The sequence below is a fragment of the Panthera pardus genome, unplaced genomic scaffold, assembly GCF_024362965.1.
Source record: "Panthera pardus isolate Hobbes unplaced genomic scaffold, ASM2436296v1 HiC_scaffold_1, whole genome shotgun sequence".
In the NCBI taxonomy this organism is placed as follows: Eukaryota; Metazoa; Chordata; class Mammalia; order Carnivora; family Felidae; genus Panthera; species Panthera pardus.
Genome location: NW_026526654.1, coordinates 59768715 through 59787027, shown reverse-complemented (window position 1 = coordinate 59787027; position 18313 = coordinate 59768715).

The following is an 18313-nucleotide window of genomic DNA, read 5'->3' as shown; positions in this document are numbered from 1 at the left end:
TTACTGTATTTGGTAGTCTATTAGTTGTAGAAATTTAGTTTCCATCCTGTGCAATAGGAAGAAAAATGGTACCTGGTAATTAGGTGATTTTATAATAAAATCCTAAAGTATATGGCATCAGTTTAATAATCTTAAGCTGAACAGCAAGGATATAGATGCCACAGTCTAGAAGGTTTTAATTCTGGTTAGTAGTGAAAAACACTAAAGCATTCTATAACAATTTGGAAAGCAGATCATATTTCTATATAATCTACAGCTCTGGAAGTGGTTAGAAAATGTTAAAATATTCTTGGGTTTTTTGTTTGTTTTGTTTTGTTTTAGTCTTACAATGATTAGCAAGATATCATCATAAAATAATCAGACTAAAGCAGAAATGGCAATGGATATAGTTCTTCAATGGAAGATTCTGCCATGGCCTGCACTGTAAAGTGACTTGGAGTTTAATCATTAGAGGTTTTGCGGTGTTGGGATGATCAACTACTTTTCAACTGCAAACACCGGGGTTTATCAATGTGACCTCAAGCTTGTCTCACATCTTCTATTTAAATGTCCCTTGCTACGCAATAGGAATTAACTCTGTAGTAAATATAAGATTCAGGAAGTTCCAGTTTTACAGAGCATCTTGTTTCAAGGGGCATCAAGGGAATCCTAAATAGCCTGAAAGAGAGTGGGATGTTCTGAACACAGAGGTATAAGGCTTAGGAAATATGTGTAGATGAAGTATTTGGCTAAGGGCACTTGCATATAGAACTAACTGGAAGCATACATCTAGAAGCCTAAAAGATGGAAGTATGTTGCCAAAGAAACTATAATTCTGGCCTGAAAAAGTCTATGTCTTTTCAACCCCTCCCACCCAAAAAAAGTTGGGGACACCAAATCTGTACCAGGACAAAGTTGGGCAGGCCTGGGCAAGGCATATTCTCCAATGGCAACTATAGAGATGGAGTGACAACTCACTGTCCAAGCAGCAACAACTCAGGTTGCAGATGGTCTTAGGAGCTGCCAGAGAATGATTCCTCACAATGTCTGCCAAGCAGAATTTGATAACTACTAGAGAACAGTGACTGTTATGTGTTCCTCATTCTTTCAGTTTTCTGAGTAAAGGATTTAATGCAATTACTCTGCTCATACTCCACCATTGTAAATTAGGCATAATAGGAAGTAGATAAACCCATTTGTTGAAGTAAGGGATGCCATAATTTTAAGGAGCCACATCTAGGCCTGATGGAGTGGACTATTCCTCATGTAGAGATCGTGGATGGACCTTGAGCTGAATGGCAAACATGGATAGGATGTTGGGATGTCTTCCTGGAATGTGTGTGTATGTGTATGTGTGTGTGTTTGTTGAGGATATGCTTAATATATGAGAAGAAAGGTGCTTTTATGTTTATAGGAATTGGCTGAGGGAGAATTTTCCTTTTGAAATAAAATACTCGTCAACTAGAGATTGCATTCAGGTGTGGCCATGTGCGTACATTCTGGTCAATGGCAGGTGAAGGGAAGGTATGTGTACCCACTATAGGTCATGTCTGAAAAGGAAGCTGCTTACTCTTATTCTCTTTTTCTCCCTTCCTGAAATCAGAAATATACACAGTGGTGTGAATGAAATGACCTTCTAATGGATGGTGAACATCACATAGAAAGGTCCTGACTGGCTAGATTACTCTGTACTACCCTGTTTCTTGAGAGAACAGTGAATTTTTATCTTATCCAAATTGCTGTGATTTCAGATCTTCTTAACAGTAGCCTCTTTTACTAATCCCAGAGATGATAAATATGAGATTTACAGTTTAAGATGCTACCGCTGGCTGTGGACTGGATGACAGACTGGAAAGAGATAGAGAATCCAATTAGATGTCTAGAAATAGCCCTTGTGAGAAATGATGGTATAAAAATATAACACAATGACAACAGCAATGAAGATGAAGAGAGTGCTTTGACAGATATTGGAGAAGTAAAAGTGACCAGACATTTTTAACTAATTAAAGATGGAAGTTGAGAGATTAGAGTAAGTTTTAGATGAGTTCAAAAATTTTCAGTAAATGCCTACCATATGCCAGACACTTGGTTATTTTCTGTGTGCAAAAATAAATAAATAAATAAATAATAAAAAAATAAAAATAAATGTAAAAAGCTTCATTGAAGACATTCATAATTTTGTTTACAAGATAAGAACAAACACATATACACATGAAAAAAATTAAGGCAGTATCTGTTTAATTACAAGAGTCAAAGATAGTCTAGAAAGGTTATAAGCTTTCAGCAGAGAAACTCATTATAGGAGGAGAATTCATAAAGAATGTTCAAGTTAAGCTATTCCTAAAATGATGAATCATATTAATATAGAAAAGAGAATAGATGGGAAAGAGAGGCTAGCTGTGTTATTAGTGGTTAATATTAGCTATTCCAAAAGTTCCAATTTGAAAATTTATATTTAATTTGTCATAGATAATTGCCCATTTTTTAATCCATCAGCTTTTGTTTTGAATAGTTTGATAAAGAAAATACTGTTATTCTAATTAATACATACACACATTCTATCTCTAAGTATCCAGATTTCCATATTTTATCAAGTGTATAGGTTAAAAAGTAAATTATTTAATAGATGTGATGGGTTTAGGTTTAAGATTTAGCATGATATTTACCATCATCAAAGATTTCTAAAGGCAAAACTGTTATGTTTCCTTTATTCTAATTTAATCAGGATCTTGAAATCTTAATTACATTGTATTTTAAACACGTGATAATGTATACCATTTACTGAATGCTTATTATGTTGCAGGTCCTGTTTAAATGACTTCATGTGTATTCACTCACTTAATGGAGAAACATGGAAGGAAAGTAGGAAGGAAGGAGGAAAGGGAGGAAAGGAAGGAGGGAGGAATGGAGGGAGGGAGATCAGTAAAAGTGTATTTCATAACACTAAGTGTTTTTTTTTCAATTTTGTAAAAGTTGAGGATGACTGTTATTCTTTGTATTCTATAAGCAATTACACAATTGACATTGCTGAAATGTACATTCTGAAATGCTGCTAAGAGAGGAACATATTTATTGTGTTCAGTAACATTTTTTAATCACCTTTCCCATTGCTGACTGCTTCCTCTTAAGTTCCTCCTACAGTTTGCAGATGATCTGTCTCTTGGTCTCTTTATAATCCCCCTCCCGAACTCTACAGCTCCATCTGTAATTTTTTTTTTTAATTTTTTTTAAGTTTATTTATTTTTGAGACAGAGAGAGATAGAGCATGAACGGGGGAGGGTCAGAGAGAGAGGGAGACACAGAATCAGAAGCAGGCTCCAGGCTCTGAGCCATCAGCCCAGAGCCTGATGCAGGGCTCGAACTCACGGACCGCGAGATCGTGACTTGAGCTGAAGTCGGACGCCCAACTGACTGAGCCACCCAGGCGCCCCCTCCATCTGTAATTTATCTGTATTCACCTTCTACTTCTCCCTCTGTCTACTTTTCTATTTTTCTCTCTCCTGCCAGTTATGCTCTGCCCATACAAATATAAAATCTTTCTATATCTCCACTTCTCTAATTCAACCATTTCCCCCTTGGTGCTACCCCTCCCCCGGCCTATAATTTACTATACCAAATGCCAGGGTAAGCATCGGAAAGCAAATCTGACAGTGTTAGCATATACTTCAGAGGATTTGCAGAAAGGAAAAAAAGGCCAGTGAACATTTAGGAGTTAAATTTTGCATTTATTCCTCTCACAATTATAAGAGTGCTATGCAAAACTTCTGGAAATAAAACTCTTTTTATACCTTGAGGATTCAGTGTCCAGGGCATTCATAACATTAAAATAGTCTGACTATAGAAAGTTGTTAATAAATCCCTGAAGGTATATTCCATATTCTGGGAAACTGAGCACATACAATAGCAAGCAGTGTAATTCTATCTGGTTCCAGTAATTGCACCAATTTGTTTGAAAGATAGAAATGTGCCCTTTACTTTAAGAAAAACGAAATTGAACATCCATATCCAGTGCCTGTAGCCAATTGACTTTGTTCATGAGAAATTCTTTGCAAAATGTGATATTGCCCAAAGTATCAGCACTGTCCACTTTGCTTTTGTAAATGCTCATTTTTTAAGTTTTTTTTCAGTTGAATTCCTTCCTCATTTGTTAATTTAGCAGACAGACATTTATGGCACCCCAAGATGTCCTATGCACTTTATCTGTTTCTAGGAATACAATAAGAATTAGCAATGGCTCTTACATCAGTGAATTTACAGTCTACATGTATGTAAATATATAAGGATCACAACATGTAACAGAAGCCTTAGTAGAAATATACATACCTAAAGAAGATCCATTTTAGGAATAAGTATAGAGAACAGGGCATCTGGATGGCTCAGTGAGTTGAGTGTCTGACTCTTTATTTTGCTTCAGGTCATGATCTCAGCATTGCAGTTTCACACTGAGTGTGGATCTTGTTTAAGATTCTCTTTCTCCATATCTTTGCCCCCCCCCCTCAAAAAAATTTTTTTAAAGGAGTAAGTATAGGGGACCCAATGGAGAATTCCATGACCTGCTCTGTAACAATTCTAGCTCAAGAAAAGCTAAGACTCAAAGGCAGTTTCTTAAATTACTTCATTTGGCAAGGTTGAACCCAAAAAAATCTTTGATACAATCCATATAAATTTTTAATACTGAAATAGAAAGTAGTTTTAAAAGGCAAGGGAAGAATTAAGCTAAAAATGTAGAAGAAAAGTATTCAAAAGTTTAAGTAAGAGACATCTCATCTCTTTTTTAAAGTTTTTTTTTTAACTTACTTATTTTGAGAGAGAGAGAGAGAGAGAGAAAGAGCACAAGTGGGGGAGGGGCATAAAGAGGGAGAGAGAGAGAATCCCAAGCAGACCCTGAACTGTCAGCAAAGAGCCTGATGTGGGGCTTGAAGTAATGAACCATGAGATCATGACCTGAGCCGAAATCAAGTGTTGGATGCTTAACCAACTGAAACACCAGGCACCCCAAGATGTCTCATCTCTTATCACCAAACAAAAAGGTGTCCTCAAATTCTACAGTCTTTTCCAACCTTTGACTTTGTGAAGCCCTTTCCTCCAAACTGTAAAAATGTTGCCTTTTCCTAGATAACTCTTCTTGAAATGCCTGTTCTATCATTCACTTTCTTTGTTGGCTCTTGCTGAGACTACTTTTCCATGCCTGTCATTAAATATAGTATCATAGTCTGATGATAGTATCTATACCCATCCTTTTAAATACTATCTTTATGACTTTGGAATCTACCAGTTGCTTCCTACCTCCTACCTGGGAAATAGACCAACCCCTTACTTTTTTTTTTTTTTTTTTTTTTTTAAGAGAGGAAAGAGAGTGTGCTCATACATGAGCATGTGTGCATGCATATACCATACACACATGCACATGAGCAAGTGAGGGGTAGAGGGAGAGGGAGAGAGAATCTGAAGCAGGCTCCACACCCAGCATGGAGCCCAACGTGGGGTGCATGGGGCTCCATCCCACCACTGTGAAATCATGACCTGAGCCAAAATCAAGAGTCAGATGTCTTAATCTACTGAACCACCCAGGCACCGCCCCCCAGCCCTTACTTTTAAACATTTTACGTATGTCTCCAATAGGATATTCATAAGGCATGTCCCTATCAACCTGTTAAAAAAGAAATCCAATTTCTCCTTGCTTCTATATGTTTCATAAAGGGTTTCTTTAATAAATCTTTGATAACAACCAAATTTGTTTCCCCTCACTACAGTATATTGCATATTCCTCTGTCTTCCTTTCTCCCTAACACCAGCATTGTATAATCCAACATTGCCCTGCCTCTAATGTACTCCTTTCCTCTTGTGTGCACTCTGGTCTTAGCCTATCAATTTGTCCATGATCACTTATCCTCCAGATCCTCCCAGATGGTATTGTTAGACTGGTCTTACCACACCACAATGCAGATTGCATGACTCTCATATTTAAAAGAATTTAAAGACTCCTCATAGACTGTAAAATTAAATTAAATTTATTCCTATAAGTGTTGTGTTTAAACATCTTTTTCATGATGCATATTGAAACACTTTTCTTTTTTTGAGTCCTGTGATGCCACATATTCTTGTTTTTTTCTACTGAATGTGTACACATTCTCTTTTTATTTTCTTCACACACTCTTTCCAGATTATCCCCATTATTCTCATGACATTTAAGTTATCCATATGCTAAGAGTTCCAAATGTATATCTCTAGCCTGATTCCTCTAGAAAGCACACATTTAACTGCCTACTTGTTATTTTTATTTCAATGTCTTACCAACATTTCAGAACTAACTTCTCCAAAGAGAGCATTTTTTTTTACCTCTGAAATCTGTGTTCCTCCCCAGGTATTTCTTATCATAATAAATAACACCACTTTCCCACTTGCTGACATCAGAAATCCATATTTATTATTTGTTTTATTCTTCGATTTCATCCCCAAATGCAACTCATCAGCAGATTTATATTCGTATCTTCTGTCATCAATTCACTTTAGATCATCACCTGTTCTTGCTTGAAATATGACATCCTTCTAACTCTATGTTTTCATTCTTGTCACCTTCCACATTCTTCACAAGGCATCCAGAGGAATCATATTTGGATAGTGTCAACCTCTATTTATAATCCATTAATAGCTTCTATTGTGCATGGAGTAAAAATCAAATTTCTCAACATAATTTTTAGCCCTGCGTGATCTCGGTCCTGCTTACCTCTTTGGCCTCATCTCATGCTGTTCTCACCTACTGTCCTAATCCCCTCTTTCACCAGATCCCAGATCTGGCGAAACATTTGCATATATTTGCCTGTGCATAGTGTTCCATTTTACCCATTCTAAAATAAGTCCTTCTCTTCGTTCAGCTCATATCATAAATATCTCATTATCAGAGAAATCTTTCCTGAAAAGGTAAATAAGATAGTCAACCTTTTCTTAGTATCTATTTTAGATGCCAGTTGGTTCCCTTGGCACCCTTTATCACAGTTTGTAATTATTTAATATATTTATGTATTTATTTGCTTTTCTATTTCCCTACTCCATGTAAGCTCCCTGAGAACATATAGTTGGTCATCCTGGAAGTCTAGGCCTGGAAGCTAACATGGTACATGGCACAACATGGTACATATTCAGAAACACCTGAATAAATAGATGAAAAACTCTATGTATCATCTCCCTTGTCTACTTGATATTTTTCATCATATCTGTGAAATCTCATAGCACTTGAGGAAAGGGATCTTTTCGTAAGGAATTCTCATAATACATTACTATGGGTATAGGAATTGTGTCTGACAAATGTTATATCCTTTTATCCCATATCAGAATGCTATATTGTTCAACACTTGCTGAAGAGGAGTTTCTGGTATATATATGAAAACATTTGTATTTTAAAAGTCTAGCTTATAATAGTTAACTATTAACCTGTTAACGTGTTATGTTGACTTTGGGTTAGGCTTAGGGCACATTTGAGACACTTAAGCTTTAATATTCTTGGTTTTATTTAGAAGTATCAAAAGAAAACATGAATAATTATTTCTTACATTTTTTATGAGTATGTATAAAACTTCTTAAGTTTTTTTGTGAGTATGTATAAAAACATAATTTATAGTTATTAGAGAATCTAAACCAAAAAAAACCTGCTCCTGCAAGATTCCTGGGGTTAAAACCATGTTAATTTCAAGTGCCATTGAGTATCTATAGAGCAGTGTTATGTTTGTGTGGATTGTATCTTTTTAAGGGACTGGAATTAGAAATGAATCCAGAATACATAGCCATCAATAAGTAACTCCTCAGTTGCTTCCTTCATTTACTGCAATCCAGTATAACACAAACCTTGAAAGTGGTAAGGATCCTAATTTGAGGTTAACTTAAACATTTTTATTTTTTTAAACATAGGCATTATTAGAATTGGTTTTCCTGGAATTTTTTCTGTGATGTAAACATGCTTATATTGTCTTCTAAAAAGCGAGGCAATCCTAAAACCTTCAAATACAGAGATTGGGTGGATTTAATTTATGAAATAGTGTAGTGCTTCATAACCCAGATCTAGTTACAACACTTTCTTCTATATATGAAAATCTGTTTTGGGGTGCCTTGGTGGCTCAGTTGGTTAAGCATTCAACTTCGGCTCAGGTCATGATCTCACAGTCCATACGTTCAAGCCCCGCCTTGGGCTCTATGCTGACAGCTCGGAGCCTGGAGCCTGCTTCAGATTCTGTGTCTCCCTCCCTCTCTGCCCCTCCCCATTCATGCTCTGTCTCTCTGTCTCTCTCAAAGATAACAAATAAACGTTAACAATTTTTTAAAAAATCTGTTTTGGAAATAGAGCTAAGAAATCTTTGCAATATAAATCATTTTTTAACTCAGATCTACATGTGTCATTAGTTGGAGGGAACATATTTTTAGCTCTTTGTACATAAAAAACATTATAGGCAACTATCATGGTTAAACTAAAATTTTTGAGAGATGCCATAAGTCAAAGAAGAGTGACCATTTTTTTATGAGCTAATATTTGGCAATGTTTGCTTATGAAACAAGACATTTTAAAAGAACCCATCCTATGATCTCAGAATGCAGAATATGTTTCTTCTTCGTCCAAGGCTAATAACTAAAACCCTCCATTACATAAGGTAAAATAAATCCATGGTTCAACAATTTGATCCAAACATCTGGGTGAAGTCTTAGCTTTCTCTAATTTGCAAGTCTACTATTTGATTTAATTGCATGTTACTTTATCTTATTCTGTTTGCTCATTAGGACTTTCTTTTTTTTTTTTGGATGCATGCAGTGATTACTAATTATATGTAACCTGTTGACTTCTAGTCTTTTAAATTCTTTATTAGTATTATTTTCTTGTGATTTATTTTTTGTCTTTATTAATTTTCTTTTACCCCTTATGATTTTTTGTGAGTTTTGCTTATAAGCATCACTAGAAAACCTACATAATTATGCTTCTCATGTTTTTCATGGATGTACTTAAAAGCATAATCTAGAGTCATTCTAGAGAGCATATACTGAAGGAAATACAGCAAATATGTTGCTTTTGTATTGTAACAATTGGGCAAAGTAATTGTTTCTCTACCTCTGTTTCTTCTACAAATGTGTTTTAAGTATCAGAATCTATATCTGTCTGTCTAGGACACGCCTGTGGTTGGAGACTAAGTGAGAAATCAATTGCTGAAGAAGTCCAAATATTCAGCAGGAAAGATGAAACTCTAATATTTGAAAGAGTCCAGAAGACAAGTAGCTTTTCTTATATTTTTATTGATTTAATAGTTCTGATATTATCATTTTTATGATATCCTTATATTTGTTTAAGGCTTCAATACTCTTTGGTAAATTTGTTTTCAGGAATTTATCAATATCGCTATTTTATAACCATAGCAGCTTTGTGTGCCTTTACAATATTCCCAACACTCTTCACTTCATTTTGGTCAAGGCTGCTAAAACATCAGATATATTGCTTTTCTAAAGCGATCTGTCTTCCATCTACAGTTTTCAGAATTAGTTTATTAATCCAGTGCAAGAGAGAGATGGCTTCCTGCAAGAGGAATGTGCAGTGGTAGAACATCTGCTGGGGGTTAGGCAGGGGCCTGAGATTTGTGACTGTCTCAGGATGACTGCACGAGGGGGCAGGAGCGGGGGCGGGGGGAGCAACATCTTGCCCCCGCCCCCATTGCTAATCTGCTGACTGTAGATCAGGGGTCTGGGCGACCGGAATGCAGAGAGGTGATTCACGCGTGTGGGAACTAATAGTTTTCACTGCAGTTACGGGATCTAGAATTTAAAACCAGGTCATTATATATTGTACAGAACCCTAAATGTTTTGATTTTACAGAAGGAAGGCAGACTGAAATATATAAAAGCACAACATTTGAATGTAGTTTTCAATTCCATTTAAATTCCTCATTGGCAAAAGACCCTCAGTTTACTAATTTGTAAAATGTGTATAATAACATTTTTCCACATGGCTGTTGGTAATAAATGAAGTGATAATAATTAACTGCTTGGCATTAATAAAGCACAGAGAAGGCTCTTATGACAGGGACTCCATTATTGTTTTGATGTGGAGAGAATAACCTTGGATACTACCGCGGTAGGGATGTACCTTGTTTTTTATTTTTTTTCTTTCCTGTAGGCTATTGTACTAAGAAGAGTCTCATATGGTAGACTATTTACTAAAGAGGCTGGTAAGATGTTATTTTTTACTTTACTTTTCTTCTGAATATTCCACATGTGGGAATAATAGCAAAATGCAGACAAATAGGCATTGGGTCTTTGTCTACTTTGGATTTTCTATCAGTTAGTGTCAAAATGAGAAATAGATGGCACACCAGAAAGAGGAATGTTACATACAAAGAAACCACATAGGATAGTGCCATAATCTGAGGCTAAAAGCAGTGTGGCTGTTAGCACCTAGAGTCCTGAAGAAATGAGGGAAGGGACCCTAACTGGAGACATCATCTTGTAGAGATTGCTGGCTTGTAGAAGGGAGGAAAAATTAAAGTACGCTAATGTCTACAATACAATCCAGCTATGGTTCTCGTTGGTATTTACCCAAATGAGTTGAAAATTTATGTCCACACAAAAATCTGTTCGTGGAATTTTATAGCAGCTTTAATTCATAATTATGAAACTTGGAAGCCATCAGGATGTTTTTCAATAGGTGGATGGATAAATAAACCGTAGCCCATCCACAAATGGAGTATTATTCAGTGCTAAAAAGATTAGCTATTAAGCCATGAGAATACATGAAGAAAACTTACATGCGAATTACTAAGTGAAAGAAGCCAACCTGCACAAGCTAAATCCTATGATTTCAACTATAAGATGTTCTGGAAAAGGCAAAACTGGGGTGACAATAAAAAGATCCATGGTTGTCAAGGGTCAGGGAAAAGGAAGCGATGAATAAGCAGCACTTGGAGAATTTTTAGGGCAGTGAAACTATTGTGTATGATACTATAATAGTAGATCTATGTCATTATACACCTGTCCAAAGCCATAGAGTGTACAACCCCCTAAGATGAACTGTGAATTTTAGGTGATAATAATCTGTCAATGTAAGTTTATAGATTGTAACAAATGCACTACTGTGGTGCAGGGTGTTGATAGTGGGGGAGGCTACTCGTTTGCGGGCAGGAGGTTTATGGGAACTCCCTTGTACTTTCTGCTTAGTTTTGTTGTGAACCTAAAATTGCTGTAAAAATACAATCTGCTTTTAAAAAGTACACTAATCTGGGGCACCTGGGTGGCTAGGTTGGTTAGGTGTCTGACTTCGGCTCAGGTCATGGTCTCTCAGTCCATGAGTTCAAGCTCCACGTTGGGCTCTGTGTTGACAGCTCAGAGCCTGGAGCCTGCTTTGGATTCTGTGTCCCCTCTCTCTTTCTGTCCCTTCCCTACTCATGTTCTGTCTTGCTCTCTCAAAAATAAATGTTAAAAAAACATTAAAATGTACACTAATCTTACTCTGCTTGATCACTCTGACTTCTTGCCTAGGGGTAAAACAACCATAAGCAATTAGGGTACATGCACCTTGTTAATACAGTGTATGCAGTCCAGCCAATCAGTTCAGAGGGTAGGAGGAGAAGGAAGGAGAATAAATAAATCTGGAGGCATAAATGGAAGGTATCTAGCACAGACTTCTTATGAATGTTGCGACTATTAACAAAATTTCCTGACAGTGTTTTCATAACAACATTCCTCATTATCAGTAAGTCAGAGCATTGCATTCAAGTTTGTTGGTAAAACTCAATATGTGTTGAGTGGCCTTGACAACACTGACTAAAGAAAAAAAAATCCCGTAGAAAATACCATTGGATTTTATATGCATTATATTCAAATCTAGCACAGAATTATAATAAAAATATTAATACATATTATAAAGAAGGTATAGTTCTAATAAATATTGGGATGACTCTTAATGTTTGTTTGAAATCGGATGTTCAAGAGAAGAGCACAAATAAAATAAAGCCTAGTAATAGAGGCTAAAGATGAACTTATCATTCTTCTTTTTTTTTAATGTTTATTTATTTTTGAGAGAGAGCACTAGCAGGGGAGGGGCAGAGAGAGAAGAGGAAGCGTATCTGAAGTGGGCTCCATGCTGACAGCAGAGAGCCCAATGAGGGGCTCAAACTTGTAAACTGTGAGATCATGACGTGAACCAACGTTGGATGCTTAATTGACTGAGCCACCCAGGCACCCCTGAATTTATCGTTCTTAAAGTAATGTATAAGAGTGACTAGAAAACTGGATATGATGGGCACACCAGGGCATGAAGCACAGCTGTGACAATTTCTCACTAGATAATTCAGATAACACGTTTTTTATCTAAAAAAAAATGAGAGGAATAATAATATCTACCTCAGAGGTATTATGGAATAATTTAAGTTAGATAATATGTATAATATATTTAACACACTACAATGGTCATAGAAATCCTTCAATAAATTTTGACCACAATAGTATTACTAAAATTACTATTAATATCAACATCATTAGATTTTTTTTTAATAAATTTATTGTACTGTTGGATTTTCTAAATGTTCATGCATTTCAGCATTAGAACATGGGTGAAACAGTTGTAAAAAGTCCTATTTTATCTTTTGAGTATATTATTTAGTAGATAGCTTATGTGAAGAGCACATTTTGTGTCTTTTAAAGATAGTATTGGCCAGTCTGTACCTAGGGAAAGCTGATCTTTATTATCTGTTTTATCACATGCAAGGGAAGCATTGCTACTAAAATCTTTATATTGCTGCCAGTGTACTGGCACTGCAGTAAGAGAAGCAAAGAAAGAGCTTAATCGAAGGTCATTTACTCAAATCATATTTGCCGTGTGGAATTTATTGCTAAAGAGAAAACCAAAGACAAATATAGAATTTGACATTTGAGAACCAGTATCAAAGCATGAAGTGTAGAAGACCTATAGCTTTGAGATTCAAAACTATATGGAATTTTAACAGTAGCCATCAAAATACTTTATTTCGATATGATATAAACATTTTGATTAATATTACTTTTCTGATCACAACACCATTTTGAGATAACAGCCTTGAACACTGCATAGATTCTCAGAGTCAAGTTTTATTATAATTAATAACAAAGAAAAATCATGAAAGATTCATGATGCAAGTAGTAGGTATTTAATTTAACACCCTTCTTAAATAACAATGTGGGGAATATAAACAATTGTCATTCATTCAGACTTTCTCTGGGATACTTAAGGCCTCATGGATGTGTGCGTTACAGGGATACACACACTTATTTTTTATTGAAGCTGCTTTTAGAGGAAAACAGCAAAGTGAGAAAATTGTTATATCAGTAGCGGTGGTTTTTTTTTAAAAGAATAAGAGGTACCTACTGGAGGCAAAGAGCCAAATATGGAATGTTCTTTGTGCCATACTTTTCCTCTAGGACCAAATAGAAGGGGTATTTACCAAACTTGTTAACTTGATGTTAAGTGGACTGATAATATCCTATTATTTAAACTAGAATATAAGAAATCCGCTGCATTTAAGTGTGGTGTGTTCCAGATTCTGAACAAAAGAAAAATCCATGAATTATACACATGGATATACAGAGAAATTCTAATTAGTGAATAAACAAGTGGGAGGGGCATTCTCATAAGTGACAGAAAAAATGATATTCTGTCATCTGTGGATTAAAATGACAACATCATTCCCTGAAGTTTTGACAGTGATATAAGGATATTGAGAAAATATGAAATCTTAAATTGTGAAACTGAACATGGGAAGAAACACCTGCAAGCTCATGATTCTTTTGTGGGAGTAGGAAAATGAAATGGACGTGGGAAATACTGGGGTAATTACAGGGACAAAACCAGCTAAGATTGTTTCAAACATTTTATGTCAGTTCTCACATTTTATTACATTTGTGGATTTTATGAAATATTTTATTGTTGTAGCGATTTTAGAATTTAACTCAGCCTTGGAATAATGAAGGGATATGCCAGATTCACAGATCCATGCAGCATAATATTATATAAAGCATTTTAAATTGGGGGGGAAAGGAGAGTAGTTCCAGAAATCCTTAAATGTCCAAATTTTTCATCAAGTCATAGACAAAGGACATCAATTTATCTTTAGTGTTAATGATTTGGTTTTGGGGAAATAAATATGCCACAGGATGTTAATTTTAGTGAATTTACTAAGCATAGATCATGATACAAGAAAAAGATGGATTCATTTTACAGTATAAAAAAAACACTTCAGGAAAATATAACTACAGAATTAGGTCTATTTGCTAAGTATGCCATTGGATAAAAAGAATATTTCAGAGAAGACAGCTCCTAGTTGTTGCTTTTGGTTTTTGTTTTCTCTCTCCCTTTTTAGAGATATGCTGAGCAGAAACCTTTCTCTTGGGGAGCATTTTGCTTACTCCAGTGAAAATGAAGGCATGCCTGTTTAGCCCAGGAGGGGATACCACAAGCCACAGTAAAAACGTACCGCATTGATACTAAAGTCCTATGCTCTATCTAAACAGGGAAGACTCTACATGGATAAGATGTTGACTGGAAGTCATAAGTCAATGATTAAAAAAATTAGAATGTGTAAATCCATCAAGTAACCTGTTTTTGTTTTTCTGAAGGAGATTTTGACTAAAATCACCATTGAGAGCACATTTATTTTCTTTTCTTCTTAAACTTTATTTTGAGAGAGAGAAAGTGTGAGTTGAGGGTAGAGCAGAGAGAGAGAGAGAGAGAGAGAAGGAGAGAGGGAATCCCAAGCAGGCTCCATGCTGTCAGCACAGAGCCCAACACAGGACTCAACCTCAGGACCTGTGAAATCATGATCTGAGCCAAAATCAAAAGTCTGAGGCTTAATCAGACAAAGCCACCCAGGTGCCGCAGAGCACATTTATCAAGCTAAGTATTTTTTACATGATTTTGTGTTTTTAAAATGTAGTGAAAATTGTCGTCAATTCAAATAGTACCTATTTTTGCATAGAAATCCTGAAACAAAAGACAATTGTCTAGATTCTTGTTGGATTAGGTTGGAGTTGGAGTGGAATTGATTCAGCTGGGAACATCAACAAAGCTGGGAACTCCCCAGTTCCCATACTGAGACTACCTTAATGTCCTTCCATTTTCTATTAATCTTGTACTTGTGACACATTTGTTACCTGACCTGTAGAGGTGCTAATCAAGAAAAACACCCCAAGATAAATTCATAAAAAATAAGGAATAATAAGATATTTCTTTCATTGTAAAGAATACCTAAAGATTAGTTCTGAAATTGGTGGTGGCGAGGATTGGGTGAGATGGGTAACAGGGATTAAGGAGTGCACTTGTGATGAGCACCACACCAAGTGTTGTATGGAAGATTTGAATCACTACTTTGTACACCTGAAACTAACACTGTATGTTAACTAACTGGAATTTATATTTAAGAAAGAGAGAAAGAGAGAGGGAAGGAGGGAGGAAGGAAGGAAGGAAGGAAAGAAAGAAAGGAAAGAAAAGAAAGAAAGAAAGAAAGAAAGAAAGAAGGAAGGTTTATACACAGTGTAGTTGCCATGAGTTAAGTATATGGCTATTTAAAAAAAGAAAAAAGAAAAACGATTAGTTCTGAACTTTGCATGAACTGTTATTCCTATAGCCAGAAAATGCCAGAAAGTTTTAGATGGAATAGCATATCAGAGATAAGCTAGTTTTAAAATGTTTTTAAGAAATGGTACATTATCTATCAAATCCTGAAAGTAAAAAAGTTTAACGGACCCTAGGATTGGGCTGAGATGGAGAGGTTAAAGACAGCAATCAAGTAGAAGGAACAATCAAGGCTTCCCTTATGCTCTTTTTCTTTCCCTGTAAGTTGTTTCCAGGAAAGGGCACAGGGAGAAAATGCTCCCAGTATCGAATCCTGATGTATAATTTATCAAATCCACAGGGTAACTCAGTCAAAGATTTTTATGTTTTTTCCTTTATGCAAGATTGCACTGTACATTTTGTTTAGTCTCTTAAACGGATAGGAAGAACTGAAGGCAAAAATGTTATATTGAATTTTCACTTAAAGTCACCAGATGCCCAAGGTTTTCAATTAGTTGAATTTTCATTTTGTAGTATAGCGTTCCATCCTGAAGTTTAATCTTTATCCTGTGCTTCCTCTGGCATTGTTCTTCAAGTAGTCAGCATTATTTTAAATTATTTCCTTTCTTATTATAAGTTACACTTTAGTAAAATCAATCAAAAGAGTAAATTGTTTTCTTTCCATCTACTTGCATTAATGAGATAAAAAAAGAAACGAAAGGAAGAATTCATAATTGCTGTGTTTAGATAAATAACATTCAGTATAATTGGAAAATAAAAGAAAAAAATTCTAGCCAAAAGTAGTCTGAAGTGGGGAACAATATCACTTCTTGAAGCAAAAAGTAGGTTCTGCAACAATTGATATGATGTTTTTTAAAAAGAATCTATTAATCATGTTGAGGGAGCAGTAGAGAAAAATTCTCCAAGACAATACAAGGGAGTTTGAATTTTGCCTGAAGGATGGTCTCTTTGGGAAGACTTACCTGCATATACTATGAAGCAGACCAGAAGATGATATTGTATTTTTTTCTTAGTAGGTCGTGGCTAGAAGTAAGACATGAAATACAGACTAGCAAAACGTCATCTTGTTTTTATTAGACAGTATGTGTGAATTGACACAAATCAGAATTTATACAGATTATTAATGCGTCTAGTTACACAGGTGTAGTATTTAATTATTACAATGTGGCAGACATTGAAATAAATGTGGAAATAAAAGCATGCAAAGGTTTATTTTTTTAATTTTTAATATTTATTTGAGAGAGAGAGAGAGAAAATGAACGGGGAGGGGCAGAGAGAGAGAGGCACAGAATCTGAATCAGGCTTCAGGCTCTGAGCTGTCAGCACAGAGCCTAACGCTGGGCTCAAACCCATGAACTGTGAGACATGACCTAAGCCAAAATCAGATGTTTAACCTACTAAACCACCCAGGTGCCCCTTAAAATTTTTTTTAGGTTTATTTACCTACTTTGAGAGAGACCAAGATAGCAAGAGCAGGGGAGGGACAGAGCAACAGAGGGAAAGAGAATCTCAGTCAGGCTCTGTGCTGCAGAATCAGGGTTTGAACTCATGAAACTGTGACATCATGACCTGAGCTGAAACCCAGAGTCAATTGCTTGCCCAACTGAGCCACTCAGGTGCCCCCAAAAAAGGTTTTTCTTGGGAGAAGATAGTAGCATTGGTCTTTCATAGATATATGTTCAGAAGAGGAGATAATATTTTACATAAGCTTGATTGCCTTATTACCTAAATGCATACTTTATTTTCTTGTATTTGTCTATGTAGTAACTAAAACAAACATTTGTAATTAGTGGTACCATCTGACACATTGAAGTTAAGATTGGCAATAGTAGCTGCAACTATTACAGGATAAAGTCCCATAAATGAAATAAAAGATGTTATTATATATGTGTGGGACTTTTAAAGACACTGGAATAAAATACTAAAAAGTAATTGCAATTTCAAATATTTGCAAATAGGAAGTTTGGGAGTTTTGGCTAAGTAGGAATGTGCTTGAAAAGAAAGGGAATCCTAGAGAATTAAGACAAAAGTGAGACTATAAACATAGATAACCTTTTGGATAGCAAGCAAAGATGTCTGAGTGAAATTGATTTGCATGGATAGCGACTGGATTTGCAACTTCCTCCATCTCTTACTGAATGTGGGGTTCTACTGAATAAGGCAGTTAGTTAGCAGGAAGCGATCCATGGTTCTCTACCTGTAGAGGAAAGTATTAAGCGTAAAATATTTGATAGATTCTTTAACACTCCCTGACTTAGTCAAATAGAGTTAATGAAAATTCAGGGGACTCTGACCTGGAAATAGGTTTTTCAGGAGCAAAAAACCTATCTGGGACAGTCATTTGGCTATTTTGGAGAAAGAGATGTGGGCCTGCTTCATCTCCTCATCTCTACTTTGCATGTTTGGTAGATCTGTCATGATTGTGGAATGTAACAAGGTGTGAAGGTGCAACCATTAATGCAGATTTTTTTTTTTTTTTTAGTGAAAGGAAAAGGAAAGTGTATATGATAAGAAATAAACTGACATATTCCAGCATATGGTAATGTAAGATCTATAGGACAGATTTTGAGCAAGTTGGTTAGCACATGGGATCCTTTCAAATAGCAGAGGATTACCTGAAGACCCTTAAAATATTTTGAAGTTGTTAATTTATTAGCTTCCCAGTAGACTCCATAGTCATCCTATGTTCATAAAATTTTGAAACAACTGGATTCAGGTTTAACTGTTACTATACTATTATTATACTTTAACTAGTCATGCCAT